General features: G+C 35.8%; 1 protein-coding gene across 9 annotated transcripts in view; it reads right to left on the bottom strand.

Moving 5' to 3' along the window:
• The window catches only part of NIPBL (NIPBL cohesin loading factor), a 141,421-nt gene that overhangs the window by 103,049 nt on the left and 18,815 nt on the right, over positions 1–19,557 (bottom strand). The window lies entirely within an intron of this gene.

Raw genomic sequence — 19,557 nt, 5'->3', positions numbered from 1 at the left:
TTAGATGAAAAGAGAACATTTTCTTTTTGTTTAAATCAGCAAACCTGCAATCACAATTTAGCAACCTTTGTCTCACAGTCAGTTTTAAACTACATTTTGCAAAAAACTACTTTTCTTGTTTGTTACTACATAAATCTCTGCTAGCTATCAGTCCCTAAACTATCCTTTAAAAAATTTGCTTCAAGAATGAGAATCACAAAGAGAATGAATTAATATCCTTCAGTTCTAATTCAAATAAGATATTGTGACTGAGGTACATCATACAGATTTATCCACAAGAGGGCAGATTTCTGGTTTCCATTCCACAGCTACAGTTTTATACAATGACAGTAAGTTTCCAGAACTAAATGCTTTCAAAAATACTTCAAAAAACATACTAAAGAAGAAGATATAGTTGACAAAACATAATTTAATACTTAAGTATCCGGGGAGGGGCAAACATACACATTTACAACATAAAGTATTTAACACTAATTCAATCTCAGAAAAAGTCAGTATTGGAAACAGAAGAGTGAATATTAATTAATCAGCTGCCTGGTGAAGCTGTCTAAGGTTAAAATAGTAACACAAGAAAACATGAAGCTACTGGATATTTATTTAAGTTGAATAGCCAAAGTGGTGGTTGCAGCATGTGGAGTGAGGTAAAGGAAACGGGGGAATGCAAGCAGGGGAGGGGGTGTGTGTGCATGTACTAGTGAAATCTGTATGTTTCATTTATAAAGTGATAAGGCAGCAGAACCAGTGATGCTGACAAAACAAGTCAAAAATGAAAAAGTTTGAAATAAGGATCACCTAGTACAACTTCTAAACCAGTATTAGCATAATGTCTTTTCCTATAGTAGGTGCTCAAATCACCACAAACTACAACCACTGTAAAAAAAAAAAAATCTCAGTGAAAAATACTATACTGTACAATTGTAAATTGCTTATCAGCATAAAGCAATCTTTCGGGGAAAAAAATTTAAAGCACCCAACTTCTTAACCTGTAACTACGGCCACATTCCTTTGGTCTGTGCTGCTCTAATTTGGTAACAATGACACTGATGTCTCTCCTGCCCATGTGATACCAGTGGCAGTGACACCACAGTACATGGCAAGAGAAATACCAGTATGAGCAGTAGAAGCACAGACGGAATGAGATTGGCCTGTGAATTCAGCAAAAGACATCCCCTAATGCAGGAGCACACATACTTCTACCAGGGTAAGCAATAGTTGTGCTCTGCACCTGTAATAACTCTTCCCAGGGCAAGAGAGAAAGGGAGTTGACACAATCAGACCATGCCCGAATTCAGACCAAGCCATTTGCAGAGAACTGATACCTATAGGTAATATGCAGCTTCCCTGATCTGTGGGACAGTGGGATTGAGTGCACCCATGGCAAATTTGCTGACAACTCTGAGCATGTGATGCAGTTCCCACACTGGAGGGAAGGGATGCCATCCAGAAGCACCAGGACAGGCTTGAGAGGTGGGACTGTGCAAAACGTTGTGAAGTTTAAGTGGAGCAGTCATGACACTAACCATCACTGAGAAAAAAACATAAAAGGAAAACACCAACCTACTTCAGTAGCTCATACACTTATTTCTCATCTGCAGTACATATTCCACACAATTTTTACTTCAACAAAGAAAGCAAAAGTTCTTTTTAGTGAGTATAGCCCTGTGCTTGCTCAGGCCCATATGCAGTGGCTGGTATTACATACAGTTCATTTTATTGAAAGAAAATAGCTAAGGGATGTACAGAAGAGCAAAAGCAAATGAAAGAGTTCATTTAAGTCAGCTCTGTCAAATGGAGAACACTTCAGATTGCAATATCCATCTTTGTTAATAAAATAGTTGTGACACGTGTTAGGGAGGAAGTAGCAGTTTGGTTTTTTTCAACTTTCTGGAATGTCTCATATTAGCTGTTACTAATGCTGCCCTTTCCTAAGAACTGTTGTGTACTGACTTCCACTTGTATTTTAAAGACTTTGTTCTTTTCTAGGCTGGAATTCAACCAGACTAAAAGCCTAGTGATTAAAAACTGAACCAAAACTACTGGTAGTCTCTTCCAATTTTTAATCTTGCATTTCTGCCCTTGAACTCTCTCAGATGCTTCATAACCTTTACAAAACAAAACTGGTAAGAAATTAACCTCTTGAGGCAGCAGTTGATTTTAGACAAGTCTTCATGACACACAATTTTCGCCTCTTTTTTGACTTTGAAAATTAATTAAAAACCCTCCAGACTTCTTCCATACACACTAAGAAAACAGATGCACCAGTATACCATTTCTTTAACCATCTGCAATAAACACCAATGGAAAATTCTATATAAACAGATTTAGTGAGCTGCATTTCAAAAGCACATCACTTCCTCTTCATATTGGAATTAATACTGACCAGTGATATTTTGTTTGTCCTAATACTTATCTTGTTGCCTGTTTTTCCACTTTAACTTCTCACACGTACAAGAGAGATGCTATATAGCACTGCAGGTAGCTAAGATGCTTTTCTTCTGGATTGGTGTATTACTTCCCCGCATCCTCTCAACACAATGAAGCAATTCCTCCACGCAAAGACTCTCTTTACTAGCCCGCTGTAACATATCCAGTTTCTCTCTCTCAAATCAAACCCACTCCCACACCTCTCAGCTGCTGGATGAAGAGACAGCACACGTTGCAGCCTCTTTCTCAATGGGAACACAAGAATCGCCTCTATTCAACAACCAATTTTCACAAACTAAATTGTCTTGAGACTTCCAGGCCTTGTAAATTATAACTGAAATTTGCTGATGCTTTTCAAAATTATTAGGCTGAAGGACTTACAGATAAAGAGGTGCCTAATGATCAATAGGTAGAAAATTATTAAATTAATCAGTGTTTTTAGTGACTGTGTGCAGAAACACAAAGAGCTCCCCTTATACTGTCCTGCTGTACACATTTGCACTATTAGTGGCAACATAATTATTTTTGTGGTTTTATAGCATTCACTACTGAAAATTTGTTCTGTTTGGTTCATTTTACCAAGGTAAATGAGGTATTATATATTGTTTATGCACCATACAGGCAGATACGCTCTCTAAAGGAAAGTATGCTAACATTTAAGAGAGAAAAACCCCTAAATAATCAATGCAATTTAACATTTTAATTAAGATTACTAACATCGTGCAAAAACATATTGCCACGAAAGGTTGAACACAAGAGCAAAGGTAACTTGCAAAAAAACCCAATTGCAGTGTTAGTGTCAAATACAGTAACTGTGTAAGAGACTCCAAGAGATTAAATTTTTCTATGTTTGATAACTGATTTTAGTTAGTGTTTGTGTGCTAAAATTGAGAATTACATAAGCCTTTTGAACAACACACCATCCAACCTATCAATGCTAAAACTGTAGAACTCCATGACTTTGTGACTACAATTAGTATCAGGATTCCTTGATGTTTTACTTTATGACATTTAAAGGAACGTATTTAAAGGAATACACCCTATCCTATTTATTACAATCCCTATTAACATCATAAACAAAGAAGTTACCAATAAGCCTGTAAACTAGTATCACTAGTCAGCCGAGATAGTTCCACACACACTCTAGTCAGCTAACCTTCTGAGGCAGAATGAGCTCAAAGACATAGAACAGAAAACAAATGGAGACAAGGGCTCAGGGAAAAAAAATCAAACACATTTAAAAAGTTACTAATAAACCCTGAAGCATAGCCCACACAACATCTAGACATATTGTGCTGCAATAACTGTTAATGAACTAAGCTCAAATAAAGGCCAGCTTACCACGAGCAATTGGGGCTAGACAGTAACAATCTGAAATGTCTCAATAGCTAGGAAAAATATTATACTGGTGTTTGGTCCTTGTAGGTCCGGGGACAGGTTCACCGTGTTACCTATGAAAGTGCCCTGTGTAATTCTGAACTTCTGTGGCTGTTGCTGGTTCTCCTACAGCTGCAGCAAAAACACAACAGAAGTTTCTTAAGCTCACAAACTGTACTGAAAGGAGGGATGCACTTAAAAAAAAATAAAATTCCTCCGAAGTGGTGTCTCTTCACCTTACTGACCATCTTCCACATGTTACTCTTGATAGCCTGCAGATTTACAAATCTGAAGCAAAACTACACAGGAATTGCACCAAGCAGTTTGCAAAGCTGCTCACAGGCTAAGGCAAACTCACAGCTTCCACCAAGATTACACTTTGCAACTTAGGAAGTTTTCAAACTTACCACTGTCACACCATAAACAACCATTCTATCAAGAACAATCAGATGAAATTATGATGGTCATGCACAAAAAATGTTTGGGGATTTTTAATGTGTGTCCTGTCCATGTTAAACATTCTCAGTTCACTTTCACTGGGTACTGCAGCAACACAAAGAAACACAGAATAGCTGTCAACAGTGACAACATACTTGTAGAAGTCATAATTTACAGCAAAACAAAAGGTAATTATTTATGTGGATAGGAATACCATGACCCAGTTACTATATAACAAGTACAGTGAAGCACACTACTTTGAAGAAAATCTCCTTTTCATAGAAATTGCCTAAAACATGCATCTGGTTTTTTTTTTTAACAAACTTAACTAACTGAAACCAGTTTGGAAATTTTCTTCATACTTGAGTAGAGCTCACTCAATACAACTTAATTTTATAGTAAAATAAAAGCAACTGAATTTAAGCTAATTCTGAAAGAGAATATAAATTCAAATGTTTAATGTAGCTCAATTCAATCACTTTAAATTAATTCCTCCTGTTAATTTGCATTAAAAGTCTTAAGTGTTGTGAGGTAGACAAGGATTGAGCAATGCCTTTACTTCTAATTATTTGAGCAAAGTCACACATTTTGAAACAGTTCAGCTGAACACAAATAATACACCTATGAACTAGCTTCCCATTTGTTTTTCCAAGAAACAAGAACAATTCCAAGTTACACCTTGTAAATTTCTTATCGCAATTTCTGGTACAAACTTATCAATCACAATAAAAGTGTGTAGAGCACAGAAAACAGAAGATTAGCTATGACATTTCAATATTGAACTGTTGTCAATATAGTAGATTTTACTTTCACCTTAAGGAGCACAGCAGATCATAAACTGTGACACAAAGAGCTGAGAACTGAGGAATGGTGCAAAAAATTTCACTTCCTTTGAAGACTTCTTTGAAAAACACAGAACATGGCCCATCTGTCATGGCTACCTCCTCATCTCACAACAATTCCACAAAGTACAAGGATGAAAGAGATAAGGCCAAAGAGCTTTCTGAACAGTCCATGAAATGAACGTGATTACCTACCAAACAAGTTATGTTTTGCTGACCTTTTTCCCACATCCAAAATGGATGTTTTTAAATTTAATGTCTTGGTATTCCAGTCTGGTTTTGTTCTGTTCCTTTAGCCCTATGTTTCACCAGCTGTTTTTACACAATTCCCAAGGATGAGGCTGAGTCACACGGTTAGAAAGCTGCAGCTCAGCGGCTCAGACAGGTGGATGTGCAGACACGGCTGAGCACTTACAGAAACCAGGGAGGTAGATGGAAAAATGAGTTCAGATAAATCTAAGCAGCAACTCCAACCGGGATTCCCATCCTGTTACGGAATTTGGCTTCTGCTGATGCACAGGACAGCACAAAGACAAATAACTAAAAAGCAACAAAAATACACTTTCCAAAACGTTCAGGAACACTTGAAAACAGCATCTAGCTGACGGAAGGCACAATACACACATTTGTTGTATCCTGACCTGCCTTTCTCCTGCTCCAACTGCTTATCATTTATCTCTGTCCATGATGTATGTATTAATCCCATTATTGCATAAAATATGGTCTGCCCATGCAGATATTTCTCTAAAGGTCTCCTATTCAATATGCAACACGAAGAACAGCAGAAAACAAGTAATTTTAAATCTGAAAGGTCTGCAAACTGCCATCACCTCTGCAGCTGGACAATGTCTTTCAGTACCAATGAGGTAAACAGTTCATGACAACAAATACCAAAGACACTGAACACACATTTGCTTTCCCTTCTTTGTTCCCCCCACCTCCTTACCCTTTGAGGGAGAAGGAAGGAATAGAGAACTACTGCTGTGTTTATGCATCCAGGAGTAATTATCTCACTACATTTTTCCCAAAAAAATCACAGAATATTGAGGGAAGTGACCTCTGGAGATTATCTTGTCCAATCTCCTGCTCAAGCAGGGACACCATGATGTCCAGAAAACTGGGGTGGGGGGGATATAAACCCTCCCATTTTTTAAAGAATCAATGTACTCAAATTGACTATGCACTTTATTTTCTTTAGCAGTAATCTTTATTTAAGATGGCACAGAAGTACCTGATTTGCTCTATAACAAAATAAATCCAAAGACAATTCAACCATCAAGACATCTTTTATTAGACTTAGGAAAAAAAATATTTCCCAAAATCTAAGGCTCTCTGTTCAAAAAGTCAAAGTGTAAACAATCCATTGAGCAACAGTATATTAGCAACATTAGTATTTTCAATAATTGCAGAATACTCTGTTTTTGAACTCCTACTCTAGTAGTAATTTTCTCCATTTTCATTTTAAGAGCAAGCAGTGAGAGTTTTAGATTACAAAGGCCCCGGGGAAAGTAACATTTCTAATCTTGACAGTGACAGTAACAAAGCAAAAACTTCTCCTGAATTTAACATTAGCCTCTATCTTTAGACCAAGTAAGTCACAATTAACCACATAACCATATACCAAGAGTATATACAGCTATAAAAGGTTACCACAAGCTAAAAGGGCATCAGTAATTCAGAAATTGTACCAAATTGTACAAAGAATTAAGTCTACACTAAACTTTGATTTCCAAAGCTATTCCATATTGTAGTTTTTACTTTTGGCTTTTAATTCTATTCCATGCATTACTTTGATGGAATGCAGAAAGTAAGTTACTTGCTTGAAAACAGCTAGCATGTACAGTAAATAGTCAAAAAAAATCCCTTCTACTGTAAATAAGAATAACAAATAAAAAACCAAACCTAATAAAAACCACCAGAGGCTTTTAAAAAGCATCTTCCAAAAAGAAATGAGTATCTCAACGTCTCCAGCTGGAAGGGGCTTTTAAAACAAAATTCAAAATATCTATAATGACAGAGACATTTTTTTCTACATGATTAGTGGATACAATGAAGTCTTTTCTACTCTTCTCAATTCACGTATTCATGGAACTGTACAAGACTCAGCTTTCAGCTTTAAGTGATAGTACTCGATATGAGTCACAGGCTTCCCAGTCCTGCTTTGACAAATATGAAGAATTTTGGTTAAACAAGCTTTCTGCAACCAGATAAAGAAGTTGAAAGAGGAACACATCCACGAATCTGACTTTTCTATTTCCCCAATCAGAGTGTACCTGTAGTTTAGATTTCTCCTTTTGCAGCAACCCTTCTCTTGGATCACCAAATACAATGCCTTTCAACTGCTGAATTAACCATTATTAACACTCAGCATACAGCTGGCCTCAGTGCCCGCAATTCCTACAGCACAGTCTTACCAGTAAAACCAAAACACTGGGAAGTATTTTCAACATTACAAAAACCTGAAGCACTTGATTTTTGCAACAAACAGTGCACAGAATAGGAGAAAAGGTAGGCAAGTCAAGGTAGTCTACCTTATAAACAACCCTTTGCTACCAATGAAAACGAACAGTAGTTACTTCCACAGTTGTAGAGGAGAATGCAATTTTTGCAATTCTAACAGTTGTTGAAAAATCTAATGCAAAAAACCATAACAAACAAAAATGTATCAATTTATAGCACTATATAAACAAGTAATCAGAATAAAGAAAATTATTGTGTACATACTTTGGGTCAGAAAGGTTTCTCCATTATATAAACTCAATTTTAACGCAGACTAGAAAGGATTTTTTAAGTTTTAGAAAGAAAATATGTGAGAATTTAAAAACTGTATTTCAGCTCTGCAAAACTGCCTTCAGGCTAAGAAAGCTGAGAATTCTTTTGGGTTTTTTAAGTGTGCCTCCTGATAACAAAACTAGGCTAATACTGCAAGGTTTTCCCTCTCACACTTGTGTTTCAGAATTGCCAGAAGAATTTACACCAGCCAGTGTTTAAACTTATCATCTGAGAATTCTGGCACCCTGCAGAACTCTGTTTCTCTCCCTGTCTCTGTATATAGAGACAGAGCAAAACAGTTTCATGTGCTGCAGAACCAAGGAGAACTTGTTTTATGCAGCTTCGTATTCATACCAACTTGAACTTCATCTTTTATCCCTTATCTATCAGTTTATGGATCACTCTTATTTATCAAGTTACAGATATATTACATACAACACACAACATCCCATTCCTAATTCAGAGCTACATGGATGCTGGACAATGCTATAAAGTGAAGTTATGACTGATTTTATTCTGAGACAACATGGCTGGGAAGAACTAATTAAAGCTTATGCTACATTTGGCCAAGACAGCCTTCAGGAAGCATGCCACAGCAAACTGTGCCTCTCTTTCAGACACAGCTGACTGGCAGAAAAGTTTCAGAATCTGGTACAACTGTGTTTCTTTCTGTAAGAAATTAAGTTAAGGAACTGCACTCACAGTCTTAAGAAACTTACCTCAATAGATAAGGAAATACTACAGAAAGTGACATATGATAGTCAGCAAGTTGAACAGACTAGCAACTTAACTCAGAGGTGGTTTACCAAATCCATGATTCAATGGAAGAGGGATCCTGAAATGCTGTTGCAACTTACTAAGTCATGAAATGAAGGTAACATAACCAGCAGCAACTTAGAATATTAAAGTAATATAAACAAAGTCTCATCTACATATACTTATTTCCAGCTTTACTTCACTGATAAAATTGAATCTGCTTGTTCAAACCTAAATTTTACAAGTAGAAATACTGTCTAGTTTCACACAAATTTTGTAAACCTCAAGAACTGTAAGTATTTAACTTTCTGTAACTGCCAAAATTAAAAGTTTTTCTTCCAATGCATTTTCAAATTATTTCAAATTAATCAAAAACGTTAAGGGGAAGAGAGCACAACAGAATCAGTTTGTACTCTGAAAGTTTTCATTCTTTTTCGACTGCAAGGGACAGAAATTGCATACTGGTGACTACAAATGGTTCTAAAATTTCATTATATTAACACCTAGTAAAGAATAATGATATAGCCAAGTATCATAATGCTATTCACTCTATTTACTATGTTCTTGGGATAGGGGAATTCACAATGTATTTTCTCCTCAGTTAAGGATCACTGACCTTGTTAGGTAAAGAAGGGAAGATATATCACCATGTCCACCACCATTGTTTATAAGACTGCAGTTCAAGGTGTAGATTAAACTCATGTGGTCTCTGATTTTCGTATAAAACAAGTTTCTCTATCATAAGCAACCCATTCTTTGGCTCCAAGCATATGGACTGAAATAATGGCAAAGCATTGGCCTCCAAACTGGGCTAGAAAGAACATGGTTCCTTTTTTTAACTATCAATTCATTTGCTACATGATTTTTAGTCTAGGCAAACTCACCTGTTGATGCCTCAATTTTTCTTCAAATTTGTACAGAAATGGGATGGCACATCTGCTAAGATACAGAAACAGAACAAAACTACTCAGCCTCCTTCATTCCTTCCACACTCTTTTCTAAAATTTATCAAACGGTCATTCACAGAAGCATTCACGAACAAAAGTCCCCTCTGAGTATACATGAAGACAGAGCAAAACTATTCTAGAGTAGAAATGAAACAGTCAATTACTTTGAAACAAAGAAATGTACTTCAGCAACAGAAATAGTTTTGGTAAAGAGACTGAGTAATACAATATGCATTTAGAAAGCAAGCTTTCCAAAACAGGGTCTTAACTACAGGATTTTTTTGTGAATCACATAGTACATTCAATGCCATTCTCTTATCTCAAAAAAATAGCTCCTATAGCAGCATTGACTACAAATCAACACCATTTCTTTGAAATGCACTCATTTCAAAGAAAAGGAACATGCAGAGCAAGTGCATTTGTTTTCTAAGTGTCCACCTTCAAACGCAGCATCAAATCAGGTTCTTCCTTTCAAACACACCACTTCTTTGGTCCTGCATTATACTTGCAAAATCCTTCAATGGAAACAGCTCAACACTACAAATGTTTGTTTCATTTCCACCTTAAGATACTCAGAAATCTTAATCCTATTAGCACCAGTGGATTTACGTATGAATAGTAAGTTCCAGCTGAACGAGGTGAGGGGGACAAATTAATCTCACCTTCTCTTAGTACCAATGACTCTACCTTCCCAACAGAAAAAACAAAAACCACAAAACCCCAGAAATTTTAGCTATCAATGTAAAAACTCAGTATACATTTAGAAGGCTGCCTGAATAATTAGATATTAAGTTCCCTTTCAAAGACAGCTACAGTCTAAAACTACCAGTAATTCCATTACTCGAAATACGGCTAAATATACTAGTCCCATATATATAATATTCAGGTTCTTGCAACTTTTGTTATTTACAGACTTTATATTTTCACATCAGAAATTATGAAACCATTTTCACACAGTGTTTTCTTACAAAATAAGAATATCCCTTGATCATGAAGTTCAGACCATTATAATTTACATCACATAATGTACTTCAAGTATTTAGTAATTTCATAAACATTTTGCCTTCATCATTCTTACTGGAATGCAATTCCAGTATCTCATTCTTTTGCATTCTAGGGCTTTATATAAATTCCCAGACTGGAATTATTCACAGTCAGTTTATGTTCCCTTTTTCTTGCATCCTCTTGGCCGGTAGCTCCTCTCCTTTCCAGATGTGACTCCTTCCAGAAAATTTAGAGCTCATCTGTGTCATCCCCTCTGCAAGCCCCTAAAGACAGGACTGTAGAACACAAGCAGTGTATACTCTTGACAAATTTAACTGCAGGAGAATCACTTAAAAAAAAACACCAAAAAAACCCAAAACATAGTCCCAAGCTCAGAAATGGAACAAGAGAGAAAAAAGGCTTGGGAATTGAGGCATGAACAGGTCAAATATTAAGAGTACCACTTGTAAACACTTCGAGCTAGTTGGACACGAGCCAGCTGTAGCCCAAAAGTCATGTAAACAAATTAGTTCTAATTAGTTTTAATTAGTTTAGCTGCACTGTAGCTTATGCTGACAGCCCTCTGTTGCAAAAATAATTTTTCGCATCAAATAAATTTTTCCAACCTTCTTTTTATCCTCTACACTTGATGCTATCTGATTATTCTCCTGAGTCCAAAAGAATCACACACCAATACTTTGTCAATGCACGTATTCTGATACCTGAATATTTCTACAAAGACATATCTTTCCTGACAGATTAAAAAAACTGCACACGCTTTTTAATAGTCTCATTTTACTGATGACTAAGTATTTTGTAATAACATTAATACATAGAGATCTTATGCTTCCTCTGACATACAGTGCTGAAAAGCTGTCTGTTTTCAGCATAAATTCTAGTAATGAATCTTTAAATGTACCAACACTTCGCACTTGAATTTTATCCTACTTTTATTTCTGCTGCTCTCAAGGTCATCAAACATTTCCTGACAGGTATTCCCAACCTTCCATATGCTGAGGATAGACAGCAACTTTATATCCACAAGTGATAACTTCTTCTTTTATTCATGGCTTTTTAACAAGTCACTATTTTATAAAGCTTGTGGATTCATATTCCAGAACTCTTATTTCCTAATAACTACCTTTTAATGCCTAACACTGCTGTACATTTCAATGCATTCCTTCTTGCACTAAGCTACAAAATTAAATTCTCAACTAGCATATAACTTTTCAGTAGCTAAAATAAAGTATGTTCCTTAGAAAACATTAAATTACATTCTTTAAATATCACTACTGTGAAAGAACATTGAGTTGAAGATATAACAGTAGTCTCCACCTACAAAAAAGGTACATCTATAGGAACTGGAAATAAAAAATAAAAATATTAGGAAGAAACTGAGCTTCTAATTATGATTGCTTTGAGTAACACCCAGCAGGAAACACCTCTAGGTAAATTACTTTAGTACAATGATTCCCGCTCTTTCTTTCATCATTTAAACATAGAATTTCAAAAACTTGATATGCAATAACAGTAAATCAGATCTGGAAATTTGAAATTACATTTTAATTAGATAAACATCTTAATCTAACTGAAATGTCTAATTCCATCAGATCCATAAGAGGTACCATATAACTTATCCTAGACAGGCGAGTAACCTCCAAATGTTGTGCTTAAATGAAACTTTGTATTCACACTTGGATTATCTTGAATACATCATCCAAGACTGAACTGGACCAGTATTTTAACAAAGCCTTCTCTCAATAACTCCTGTTGCTACCAAGTATAGACAATGATTCTAAACAAAAGCTGGCACAAAATCAGCCTGTTTACTGTTACAGGGGCATCTGGACCAACCCTTTGCTCAAAGGAAGAGCAATCTCAAAGTTATGTAAGGTTACTAAGGGCCATCCCAGTCAAAATCTGAATTCTTTCAAGAATGGAGACTCACTGTGCATTTTTCCAGTTAAACCCAGTCAGCACTTCCCTTATTGCAAGAGCAGCTGTTGCTTCTTTTGTTTTGCACCTCAGAGGAGTCTGCCTCGCCTTCTACATAAATGGTCATTATCAGCCAGTTAAAGACAGCATTTCAATCCCTCTCTTAGCTTTCACTTCACCACAGCAACCAAACCTCAAATTCTCCTTCTAAATTTCATGCTTCAGCCCCTAACCATCTCAGTAGCCCTCTGTCACACTTGCTACACTTTATCATGGGGTTTTTTTAGCTGATCTGTGTCATTTACATTCTGTTTTCAGACTGATTTTGTCTTCATGCTCCACAGCATAATTCATTGTTACAACTGTCATCATGGCATTTTGAGTCCACCTTTTTGTCTTCTATCTTCAACCAGCTTCCATATCTACCCCACAATGTTACAGCTGCAAGATTTTGCAGTTTCTCCCGTATCACTTACATGCTTTGTCTCAGACCACATTTCATGCCACCTCCTCCACACTGTCAATAAGGCCAGCCTCCTCTATCATTTGCTCCTTTCATACTAACAGTCAAATGTTTTGAATGCTTTGTTCTGTCTTCTGTACACAAAGTATATTTCCTAGATACATCACAAGTCCCTTGTGTTCTCCACCCTGATATCTTTTTTGAACAATATTCTCCTTAAAATGCACAGAACACTTGCTGATTATCCTGAAAAGGTACAACTTGTATACACTAAGGTGCTGGTTTCAGCTGGGGTAGAGTTAACCACGACAACTTTTTGCATAAACTTGTAAACGTAACTGTATTTACCTACTTTATTTACCCACAAATTACCCCATCTTTCCTGAGAGTGAGAAGTTATTGCAACTTTTGGTTTAGAAGGCAGCCGTACGGCTGAGGTAATGAGCTACTCTTTCACCACTTTTGAAAAACTACTTATTTCATGTATGGACTTGATTGTTTTCCTGAAAAATTGCAGAATGAGTTTATATTGCCAATATTCCAGCTTAGGTCTCTTCTTCAGGCTGCTGTGCACCAGCTGAACTATGGTCATTGCTGACTTCCTGCAGCTTTGCAACAAAAATACAGCAAAAGTGCAAACAAGCCTCTGTCAATATACAAAAAATATTATGCTATCGTATTTTGACAATGGAAGTTTAGGCCTAGAAAACATGTGTTTTCTACATCAGGAAGATTTCTGTTTCATTTATTTTTGCATTAGTATGGCAATTTTATAAAAAGTTTGTATTGTAGGTTTAGATCAAAAACATGGAAGCAGGAATCTGAATCACTTCAGAATTATTCATGTATTTAAAATTTAGACTTCACAATCGAAAAGAATTTAAACAGTTTACTGTATTGTTTACATAAACAGAAAAAATGGAGCAAGAAATAACATGATCAGTTGATAAAAGTTAGTCCCATGGCCTTCTGTAAATTTACACATCAAGAAACAGGAAGAGTAAATAGAAATTAACACACAAAACAGTAAATGCAGGACAACCTGAGAATAGTAGCACTAAAGGTGCTGACATAAAGCAGAGGATAAAGTTCCATGTAACAGCTGAATTGACTGCCACCGAAAGCTACTGTTCTCACAGCACTGTCTCCGATTCATTATTCATTTCAACGAGAAAAGACAATATAGTACACAAACAGGAGGGTAAGAATGAGATGACCTAACCTTAACCTGAAAGGGGGTACTCAAAAAAAAAGTCTGTATTTTAATTTTCTAATTCAATTAATAGTAAAAAATAGTAAAAAGACACTAACCATTTCTTTATCTCCCTTTGCCTCTTTCTGTATATTTCCAGCCTCTAAAGAAAAAGCAAATGTACCTCCTTTCCTACTATTGTTGTAACCAGCAACTCTTCAAAATGTTGTTTTGCAAAAATATTTTCTCAAAATCAACTATTTTACTTCTTACTGCTTTCCATTTCTCTCAGTTGTATTCACTAGCCAGGTTTCCTCCCATGCTGTCCCCACTGCTTCATGCAAAGATCAAGAGAAATATTTACTACATAAACACCAAGAAAAACTAGGATTAATCCTGCTCCTTTTGCTACATCATGACAGGACACCAGCAGTATAGTACATCAATGTCAGTGTCAGTGGAAGCACGGGTAAGAAAAGGAGATAATGTTTGAGAGCACTGATACACTGAATTCTTCTGTCCTATCTATCAATATTTCCAAATCCTTACATATTATAGAGTAATAATTCAAACCTGAGATGTATACCTGAACCCAAATATATAGGGGCAAAAAACTACAAAGAAAAACAAAAACAAAGAACCTCCCCAAATAAAGAAGCGAAACTCGCACAAAGAGAGAAACATCATGGGAACTATCATCAGTGAGGAAAATTACTCTGATGAAAGGCCTCTCACCTCCAACTACTCCAGAGACTATGCAGTGATCCAAAGCAGGTAATTTCTGTTTCACCTGTTTCTACCATCTCATTGATAGATAGTTGGTCTATAGGGGGAAATTGGTCACTTTAAATACTCACACCCCAATGTTCTGCAACTGTCAAACACCCTGACTGTCCCCACATACCTGACAATATATATGTATTTATATACGTATAATAACACCACTTACTATATCCAAATTAAAATGAAGACATATAATCACTAAAATACACCTAGGTCACTGAAGAATTTCTACCACATTGTCTGGCAGAATCCATGAAACTTTACCTTACACTGGTTGCAGCACAGCAGCATAACAACCCTGGCAACCTCTGGCCATTTTCACTGGTACTACTTTAGAGAAAAACACCTAAGACTGAACCAAGTTACTACTACTGTAGACTGGAACATCAGCAAAATGATCATGACTTCTATTTTTATACTGTAGAAGAATTACCCATGCTGCTCTCTGGAGAATCAAACTCAAACTCCACCTGATACTTCACTTGCCAAGTAAACCCTAACAGTTCATTTGAAGGTGGTTTTGGTCTACTGAATAAACTGACTGAAAACAACTCATGGTTGAGGTCTGCAACTTCTATGTATATATGTAGATATTTAACCCATCATGCAACATTGTGTATACGAATATATGGCATAGTTTTAATTTAATCCTCACTGTTCACTGAAAATGGCTCATTTTATACAGGTTCTTATTTCAAATATAAAGGGCAAGCTCTTCTGTAACTTGAATTCTATTCTGTGCCTGACCTCCAAACTCAAATTAAGAATACAGGCCTTCAAAAGCATTAACATCTTCTGCGTAAAACCTCAGGAATATTTTGGCACCAACTCCAACACTGTCAAGTAATCCTCTTCAAAAAGCTTAATGACCCAAGATGATTCATGACTCACAAATAACAGCACTAGTAAATACTAGAAATTAAGTAGTACTTCAATGAAGGGGCAAGTAAAGCCTGGGATTCAGCAGCAATATTTCTCAGGAATATTTATGGATCCTGCAGATGTGTTCACTGGCCTGTAAAGGAGCAGAAAGTTATCTTGAGTTTTAAAGGGTGGTAGGCAGAGATGCCTGATCAATACAAGATGTGGTGAACAGGGAGAAGCATTTGACCACTAAACTGCATGTAGGTATTTCCAGCTCTTAAAATAAGACTTTTTTAAACATATAACCTTACACAGGAATTCAGTGAAACCTATTTAGCATACAGAAAATCCAAAGTTAAATGCAAAATATATGGTTAAGGCAAGGCCTAACCAACAGAATGCAATAACACATTCTTCAAAATATTGGTTTGCATGTCAAAACAGTGTATAACTATTCTAGTGGTTAACTTCAAAAATATTTTCTTCTTGTCAACATTTCTGCTACAATGCAACCAAGATCTCTCAAGCAGTAGTTAGAAAAGGTGCTTCTTAACAATTGTTTCTTAATAATCTAATTAAAAATTAATTAATCATTCACGCAATTTCAAGTATCAATAGACACAAGCTGTGTAAGCTGTGGAATGGCTGAACTCAATGATCTACAGTTGGTCTTCATCTAAGACGTCTTTTCCAACCAACGCAATTCTATGATTCTAAGCTGCGCATGACACCTGACCAGCCAGAAAGACCCTCTGCTGAAGGTACTGGAAAATTTAAAAGTTGCAAACGTTTTAAAAATATTTTTTTCCCTTTTTTAGTCATATCACGTTCTACATCATTTTACCGTGTTTTGCACACTCTTCAAGCTAAGAACTTGAAAAGCTATGAAATTAAACTCAGAGATAACTTCAAGTACAGAAAAGAGTGATTACACCATTAATATTAACATATGGTCTCATAGTATGTCTCTCACTGGTTTAATATGTTCAGCTGGATAGACAAATTCTTATGAAAAATAATAGAGTAATTTCCAACACAGTAATGCATGTCTTCCATTGTTTCAGAAAATAGACTGAAAGGCAACTGACATAATCGTAGTGAAATAATCAAATATTCTGAAAGGCTGTTTTTTAGGAATCAATACATTTTTTGTTAAGAGTCACAGTTTGACTGCCTGGGGTTTTTTCTGCCTGGTACTCAAACTGGTTTTCAAATTATACATTTGTTAGTTCTCTTTGTATTATACAGAGACACACACTCAGATAATACAAGCAAGATTAATGATATCAAGCCAATCATAAAAATTTCTGGCCAGTAACACCAGTAACAGGGCCTAAATTATGAATCTTTTTTAGTTTGATTAAACTAAAGCTGTAGTTACAAGGGTGTCTGGACAAGCAATATCAAAATGAGGGCTAAGAGAAGAACCACTGTGAAACTAGAAAATTATTAGAGGATTTCAGATTTTGTTAGTGTTTTTCACAGTTAAACTCCTGCATATGACAATCTATTTGGTAACATGTTTTAAAACAAATGTAAAACTCAGTATTTTCCACCTCAAACACAAAACATGGGAAGGAAAAGATATATAAACCGGAAAGGACTCTCAGTCAACATGTAATGACTGCATGTAACAGTATTACCACAGATATTAAATCTTTTTTAAAGACTTTCCTTTTAACAGATTCAAACAAAATTGCAGTATTAAGGTGGCTCTTACCACAAAAGGTAAATAAAACTTGATAGTGAGGTTTAATTCACCAATTTTGAATAAAAGCATTTTTCCTTTTTTTTCCAGTTTTGGACAGTCAGAAGATCAGAGCCATGTACATCCACTACTTCTCACTACAACTCAACAGTTCTGAATAAACTAGTTTAATAGACTCATTTAATGTCAGTAATTGCAAAGCTTCTGCACTATCTATTGTGGAAAAAGTATCACTGTTCAGATAAACAAAGTACCTATTCTATAATTTAGGATAGGGTGTGCACTGACTAAGCATGGTCACTCCCAACAAACCTCCTTGCTCTAAAAAGAGAGGCTTAATTTTGCATCATCCATAAAAGCTTGGATTAACAGTCTTTATGCTTCCCCAGTACTATACTGTCAAACTTATATAATTAAACCACCAATTTTATAGTACAGGAGTAAAGTCAGCTAAAACCATAGTTTACCTAGCTGGTCTTAATATAATCATTGCACCCAGAGTATTTTTTTTTTAGCTTAGGGAAATTTAAATGTAGCACACTCAAAACTGGGGAGCTGAATAAGCAAAGTTGTTCATATTATAATTGTCCTGTCATATGAACCTGACAAAAAAAAATACAGCAGGCAGAGTTATGGATGAGAGATAACAAACTGAACCGCAGACATCTTAACTCTCTATGTCTTGTACTTTCCAAGAACACATCTGGTAAACAGGCAATAGTCTTTGGAAAAAAAAATAAAGGAAAAGACAGGAAAAAAAATCATGCTAGTGACAAGGCAACTGAACTCTCTCCCTAAGTCCTTGGCATCTCCTGTAGTATCTTAATAAGCCTGCCTATTTAACAAAAATTATAAATACTCTATGAGTTCAGAGCAGTCTAAGGTTCTCTGAAGTGGTCTGTGATAGGTTCTAGAAAAAAACTGGGAAAACAAGAAGCATACAAGACTGGAAGATATCTTACACCTACCAACTTATATATGTACAGAAACAGAAATAATTTAATGGCCAGAAGTTTTAGGACATTATTCAGATCACATTACAGCATATGAGACCCCTATAAATAAAGCACAGGGGGGAGACACTGGACATTGGTGAAAATCCCACTTCCCTCACCTTCAGTGGGTAGAGAGAAAATATTTATGCCCTTCCCAAACACCTATCCATTTAACTCAATGAGAATTTTTTTAAATTAGAATGCTTTGCTGAGCACTGTCATATGTCAAAGTGGACACATCTTAGAAATAGACTTTAATTTAAAATAACAGAACTTAGTTGTTTCAACTTTATAACATTGCAGTACTTCTAAAATAAAACAATTACATTCTACAATCGCAGGTCTAGTACACTTTGATTTGAATTTTCCCCACAAATATCACTATGTTGTTTTCAAAAGTCAGATTAAGGATTTTTACTGATGCAAGATTTCCGAAAAACAGAGATGCTATACAGTGTTTCTATTTTGCTTCGGAGCAGAGTCTCATTAAAAACTGTACATTCCATACAGAAAGTCCTCACTAGATCATATAACTGCTACAACTTAATATAGGAAAGAAAACAAGACAACACATTCATACATGTAAATCCATTTTACCCCCAAAGCAAAGAAAATAAAAGATACAGGCAGAATTATCTATTATATTGAAATGTGTAAGTTGTTAGTATCTTCCAACCAGCCAAAGCATTTCTCAGGATCTATTTTAGCAACATATTTTGAAAGTCAGTATTCTTGATTATAAAATCATTTATAAGTACATCTAATCAAGCACTGCAATACCATAAAACAAACAATGAAATTCATTGCAAATCAACAACAAATGCTCCCTCAGAAATCAAGTTTTCTCCTACAAACCTACGCAACTTACTGACAGCCAAAATACTTCCCTTTATATTTTGGAGGGCGAAAAAGGGACTATCTAGTTCATGTCACACACTTGCAAAGCTCCGGCCTCATTCATATGTCCCCCAACCAGTATCTTCTGTCAATGCTCCGAAGTAAAACAGGACAAGAAAGATTTTTATTTCCTTGTACCCCCCGAGCAGTCTTTCATGATGTAGCTTCTTCACTGCCTTA

Source organism: Aphelocoma coerulescens (genome assembly GCF_041296385.1).
Source record: "Aphelocoma coerulescens isolate FSJ_1873_10779 chromosome Z unlocalized genomic scaffold, UR_Acoe_1.0 ChrZ, whole genome shotgun sequence".
Classification (NCBI taxonomy): domain Eukaryota; kingdom Metazoa; phylum Chordata; class Aves; order Passeriformes; family Corvidae; genus Aphelocoma; species Aphelocoma coerulescens.
The sequence above is the reverse complement of the archived record's forward strand: the minus strand, read 5'-3'. Positions and strand labels throughout refer to the sequence as shown.